Source organism: Canis lupus, chromosome 9 (assembly GCF_011100685.1).
Source record: "Canis lupus familiaris isolate Mischka breed German Shepherd chromosome 9, alternate assembly UU_Cfam_GSD_1.0, whole genome shotgun sequence".
Lineage (NCBI taxonomy): Eukaryota > Metazoa > Chordata > Mammalia > Carnivora > Canidae > Canis > Canis lupus.
Genome location: NC_049230.1, coordinates 18,229,186 through 18,236,086, shown reverse-complemented (window position 1 = coordinate 18,236,086; position 6,901 = coordinate 18,229,186).

The following is a 6,901-nucleotide window of genomic DNA, read 5'->3' as shown; positions in this document are numbered from 1 at the left end:
TGCCTTGTGATCTAATACATGGTCACTTTTGTAATTGTGTGCCTGAAAGCAAAAGTGTGTTTACCAGTTGTGGACAGGAGAAATCAAAGTACTCAATTAAGTTAAGCTTGCCATTTGTATTGTCCAAACCTTCTACACACTTACTGATTTTTTGGTCTACTTAAACTATCAATTTCAGAGGGAGGTGATTTAAATCTTCCTTTGTATTGGTGGACTTGTCTAACTTTCCCACTCTTTCTTTTATGATTTTGAAGCTATGTTATTAGGTGCATATAGCTGTAGAATGGTTATATGGTTATATATATATTTAAAGATTTTATTTATTTGAGAGAGAGAGAGAGCCCAAACAGAGGTGGGGGTGGGAGGAGCAGAGGGAGAGGGAGAAGCAGGCTCCCCGTTGAGCAGGGAGCCTGATGTGGTGCTTGATCCTAGGACCCCCAAGATCATGACCAGAGCCTAAGGCGGACACCCAACTGACTGAGCTACCCAGGTGCCCATATGGTTATATATTATTGATAAATTGAGGCAGGCCAGTATCCTACTCTCTCTCTCAGTAAGGTGGGTTTTTCTCTTTTCATGTTTCCCCAAGGATGTTACCTTTTGGGCACTGTTGACTTTTGAGAGGGACGGATTGTATCTGCTCCAATCTTCTATCTTATGAGGCCCCAGGTTTTGTCTTGTTCCATTTTTTTTTTTAAAGATTTCATTTATTTATTCATGAGAGATACAGGGAGAGAGAGGCAGAGACAGGCAGAGAGAGAAACCGGCTCCATGCAGGGAGCACGATACGTAACTCGATCTTGGGACTCCAAGATCAGGCCCTGGGCTGAAAGCAGATGTTTAACCTTTGAGCTACCCAAGTGTCCCAAGTCTTGTTCCATCTTGGATTTGTGCCTTTGGGGATTTTCTTTTCTTGCAGGCTTGGGCTGGCATTGAAAATATCACACACACGCACACATACACACACACTTTATCTTTTCTCTAGCACTTCAAATTGTTTTGTACTAGAAGGGTTTATCTGGACATACAGTCCACCTTATTGCTAGAAATAAAAGTCTCTGTTAGCTCTTAACTTGACATTTTACTTAATATTTAAAATAATCCTATGAAATCCTATCACCATCTTTTCATAATCAGAAAACTGAGGCTCGGGCAGCCTGGTGGCTCAGCAGTTTAGCGCTGCCTTCAGCCCAGGGCCTGATCCTGGAGACCTGGGATCGAGTCCCACGACGGGCTCCTTGCATGGAGCCTGCTTCTCCCTCTGCCTGTGTCTCTGCCTCTCTCTCTCTCTCTCTCTCTCTCTCTGTCTCTTATGAATAAATAAATAAAATCTTAAAAAAAAAAAAAGAAAAAGAAAAAGAAAACTGAGGCTCGGGGGTTTTATGACTGAGTTCAGACCCTAGCTCTGACATTTACCAGCTGTGTGACCTTGAATAAGTCAGTCATTTAAGAGGAAACTGAGGGGCGCCTAGATGGCTTAGTCAGTTAGGCATCTATCTGCCTTTGGCTCAGGTCATGATCCCAGGCTGAGATCAAGTCCCATGTTGGGCTCCCTGCTCAGTGGGGAGCCTGCTTCTCCCTCTCCCTCTGTTCCTCCCCACTGCTTGGTCTCTCTCTCTCTCTAATAAATAAATAAAATCTTAAAAAAAAAAAAAAGAGGACATCAAACTCAGAGAGCACAGCAATATGGCCTGCCTTGCAGGGCTGCTGTCCTACTTTGAATGACGTGTGGAAAGCCTCTGTCATGGTGTTGATGCTTGGAAGACATCTGTGACCATCTAACCTGTGAACATCTGGCTTATTTCCAGTCTTTTTTTTTTTTTTTTTTTTTTTTTTTTTTTAAAGATTTTATTTATTTATTCATGATAGTCACAGAGAGAGAGAGAGGCAGAGACACAGGCAGAGGGAGAAGCAGGCTCCATGCACCGGGAGCCCGACGTGGGATTCGATCCCGGGTCTCCAGGATCGTGCCCTGGGCCAAAGGCAGGCGCCAAACCGCTGCGCCACCCAGGGATCCCTTATTTCCAGTCTTTAGTCATTGCTGTCTACAAGGAAGGGACATGTGCCTGGTACTGGGGCATGTCCTCTCTTCCCTGGGTGATCTTGACAAGGATAGTACAGTGTCTGCTGGAGAGTTACCTGGTAGACCAGAAAAGGCACGTCTGCTGAGGTTCTGACTCAGATGCACTACTAGGTTTGGGCACATGTGTCACCTGGGGTATGGTTCATGAGGTATTCCCACCCTACTCCCCTGGGCTGTCCTTTGGCAGGTCACAGAGACAGGACAGTGGGGTCAATTCCTTCATCTACCATAAGTTGCCAAAAAGAGGGATAGAATAGCTCTCTTTGGTTAGCAAGCAACTGGCTTTTATTTTGCTCTTTTTAACTTTTTTTTTTTAGATTTTATTTATTTATTTATTTATTTATTATTTATTTATTTATTTATTTATTTATTTATTCATGAGAGACACACAGAGAGAGGCAGAGGGAGAAGCAGGCTCCATGCAAGGAGCCTGATGTGGGACTTGATCCTGGGTCTCCAGGATCAGGCCCTGGACTGAAGGTGGTGTGAAACTGCTGAGCCACTCTGGCTGCCCCTTTGCTTTTTTTTTTTTTTTTTTTAAGATTTTATTTATTCATGAGAAGCAGAGAGAGAGAGGGAGAGAGAGAGAGAGAGGCAGAGACACAGGCAGAGGGAGAAGCAGGCTCCATGCAGAAGCCTGACGTGGGACTTGATCCTGGGTCTCCAGGATCATGCCCTGGGCCAAAGGCAGGTGCTAAACGGCTAAGCCACCTGGGCTGCCCCTTTTTGCTCTTTTTAAATAGGTAATAAATGCATATGGTTAAAAAATCAAGACAGTTTAGAAAGATGCATTGAGAAGTGTTGCTCCCCTCCTCTACCTTGTTCACCCTGTTTCCCTGAACCTTATAAGTTACTACTTTTGTTCCTTTGCTGACATAAATTTGAGCTAATAATACATTTATTCTTATTTCCACCTCCTTTTCTCACACAAAAGATAACATATATACTGCTTTGCACTGTATTTTTGCTTCAAAATAAATCCTGGAGATCTTTCCCTATTAATATCTGACAGGTTCATTTTTTTTTCACATCTGCAAATCTTTTCATTGTGGAGATGTACCAGAGCTTATTTAACACTTCGTTGTTCAGTAGAGTAGCCACATGTAGTTATTTACATTGAACTTAGTTATAATTAAATCAAATTTGAAATTCTCTTCCTCAGTGGCACTGGCCACATTTCAAGAGCTCAGTATAGCTATTTGTGGCCAGTGGCTATCATGTTGGATAGGATTGATAGAATGGAACATTTCCATCATTGCAGAAAGTTCAATTGGATTGCTGGTTTCACTGATTCCCCACGACCAGACACTTGGCTGATTTCCAATCTTGAGGCAGTTCAGTGATGATGCTGCTCATCCCTGGGATGCAGGAGAGCTGAATTGGGAGCTAGTTCTGGGCATGCTAGGCCTTCAACCTTAGATGTCAAAATCTGGGAGGCTCCTGCAAGAGGAGGGCTGTTGAGTTTGGGGCAGGGGCTTGACCAGGGCCTGGAAAGGAGAGTGGCCCTAAGGACAGGTTTCCTGTTTAGCTCTAACTCTCCACTCCCCACCCCCCCATCTCCAGCAAAATGCAATGCTGTTTCCTTTCATTCCCGATTTAAGTCCTACAGTGCTGATATAGGGGCAGAAAAGACAGTTTCTTTCTTGGAGAAAGAGATTGTTACCTGCCTTGTGACAAAGACTTTCAAATAGGCCTCAATAAACATCAAAAGGCCTTATAATAGGGATGCCTGGGTTCAACGTCTACCTTTGACTCAGGGCATGATCCCAGAGTCCTGGCATCGATTCCTGCATCAGGCTTCCTGCATGGAGCCTGCTTCTCCCTTTGCCTGTGTCTCTGCCTCTCTCTCTCATAAATAAATAAATAAATAAATAAATAAACTCTTTTTTTTTTTTAAAAGCCTTATAATAGCTATAATATAATAGAGTGAAGATGTGGGAAAACAGGCCTCCATTCTTGGGGGGTTGCAAATTAGTGCAAACTTTTTTGAGGGCAATTCCAAATCTATCCAATTTCCCAAATATCTACCCCCAAAAACCTTTGACTCAGCACTGTTGTATTTATAAATTTGTCTTATGGACACACAAAGTACAGACAAATATATGTACTGAGATATTTCCTGAAGGCACCATTGTTTGTTGCAACAAAAGACCGATACAACCTAAATACCCACTAGGAGGGGAATAGTGAAATAGATTGTGACACATTCAGATGATGGAGGACTATGTAGATTTTGTAGAGGCAAATATTAAGTGAAGATAACAAGATGCTAAGTTGTGGAGTATGTGCCATCATTTGTGTCAAACACACACACACACACACACACACACAGCCCAAAACATCTCTGGAAAGATGCATTAAAATGGTCTTTCTTTTAAACTGTGCACATGTATGTATTACCTTAAAAAAATTTTTTTAAGAGGCACCCCCTGAGTAATGGGGCAGCAGGCAGAAGGAGGGAGATTCCTGAGACCTCCATCACCCGAGCTCCAAGTGTCCCGAGTGACTGCACAATTCCTCCATCAGAGGTGACAAGACCACAAAGGTTCAGAAATGTCACCCACTCTGCGACTCCATCTCTATCACCTCTGGAGGCCTCACCTTGTCTTGGCTGTCATACCTCCTGTGCCCAGCAGGCGGAAGCACAGGCCCACCAAAGCATTGGTTCCAAACTTCGCCAAGCAACCCTTCTAGGATTTCCTCCTCTGTGGACCAGGATTGGAAAGATAACTTCCTGCCAAGCCAACCAAATTTATTAGGTGATAATTGATTAAGTTCTCTCCCTTTTTTGTGCCTCACTTTTCTGATCAGGGTGCACGCAACAGAATGTAGGCTTGCTGAGCTCATCATTTTCCACAGAAGAGGTTCTACTTAGCCCAGCCTTGTTTCCACCAGGCCGTGGGTGGCAGTGGTTGCCAATGGCCAGAGCATCCCCAGGGATTGAGGGCTCAGGCTGGCAACTACTTCATTAGAGGATCCCCACCCTGCTTGGATTTTCAGCTGTGGCGCACCACTCCCACCCTTCTCCTACCCACTCGAAGAAGTAGTTCTGGGCAAGAGGAAGCATGAACACCTGGCACTGATCTGACTGATGGCAGTCACTCCCCCAGATGTGTTTAGAGTCAGTCCCTTGCTGGCCTGTGAAAAGCCTAATACCAGGCACTCTTCACCTGCTATAGATTCTTCAAGAGTGAGTGCTGGGCTGGGCATAAACGTTTGTTGTTAAATGGAGAGAGACAAGCATTGAGGGGACTGGGGACTAAATTCTTTAAAAAGGAAAAACAAAAAAAGGAGGTCCTAGTTAATCTCAAGGGCATGAACTCAGTGGCAAGACTGGACCATCCTTGGCTGAAGATAAGGGTAGGAGCCCAGAATGGATCACCTTCTTAGCATGCCCAAGGAAAATCCTGCTTTGTCTTATCTTATGGGTCCCTGGCTGGTACATGAAATAAGTAACCACATCTCTCACCCACCAGAGGTGCTGGTGACCTTGGCAGAAGAAACACTTAAATCAGGTCAGTCTGGGGGAAGGGGCTGTTTCATCCCAGGGGCTTCCTTAAAATTAGCTAAATTTCCCAGCTCCTGCTTAACTCCTGGTTCTGAATGGGGCTGGGGGTGGGGGGTGGGGGGGTTTGTAGAAGGAAGAGGAAGCTACAAGGGGAAGGGACACTTATGGCCTCTGGCCTGGCCTAGAGGAAATCCAGGGCTCTTTTAGTGGGCCCTCCCTCCTCAGTGTCTTGGAAGTGCAGGGAGGGCAACTGGGGATCTCCACAAATTAAATGGGGAAAGAAAGGAGCAAGTGAGAGAGAAGAGTCTCAAATACGGGTTGGAGATGGATGTCTCAGACCTGGGGTTCTAGGGCCCTCCCAGTACTCACTCACCTTTCTGGTCCACCCTGGATGAGAGGGGCAGTGGGGGCTAGGAGAGGGGCTCCATGGCAGTGTGGATTTTGAAGGTGAGCACAGAGGAGGCCTGTTTCTGCCTCTTATTAGTTGTGTGCCCTTGGGCAAGTCACCTAACCGCAGGGAGCCTCAGTCTCCCATCTCTAAATGAAGACATCAACACCTACCTTCCCTAGTCATTGTCGGCATGAATGAAAGAAGACCTCTGGAAGCATTTCTGTAATTGCTAGCCTTCCGAGGTTATTATTCGCCAAGGTGAGGCCACCCTATGTCCCTGGAGGTGATAGCGTCAAGGAGATATGTTTTTTTCCCCTCCTCTGCGGTGCCTGGTCCTCTCTCAGCCTGGATGTTGGCTTTAATCTTCTGTTCCCCAACCCCGAGCTTCTCCTTGAGACCGCCCCGGGGGTCTCCAGATTCTTGCACCTTGTCTTTTTTCCACAGGCGCCCCCATTCTCCCACCCTGGGGATGTCGGCAGGCGCGCACAGAGTTGGTCCGGCGGGGGAGACAGGTCGCGGGGGTCTCCGCTGGCCTGGATCTGCGACGCCCCCCCACGCCCTGCTTTGGGGTTCTCATTTGCAGATGGTTCCCTCTGGTCCTCAGCTTCGCGGAGGAGGAGGACAGAAACAAGGGGTGGGGGGCCTGGAAGGGGGTTCCCACCTTCTCTGTCGGGAATCCGAGAGGGAGACCCAGACCTTGCGCCCCAGCGCCGCACGGTCATGGGTCCCCAAGCCGCGCTCGCAGCCGCTGGCAGTCGTCGCCAAGGAGGTCGGCCCCTCCGGACCCCCGGGCCTGACCCCCACCCCTCCCCGCCCCGCCCCGCCTCACCCCGACCCCGCCGATCCCCTGCTCCGGGAGAGCGGGAGCATGCGGTTCTAGGACCCGGAGGCGCCGCCGCGCGCGCCGCCGCCTCTGCCT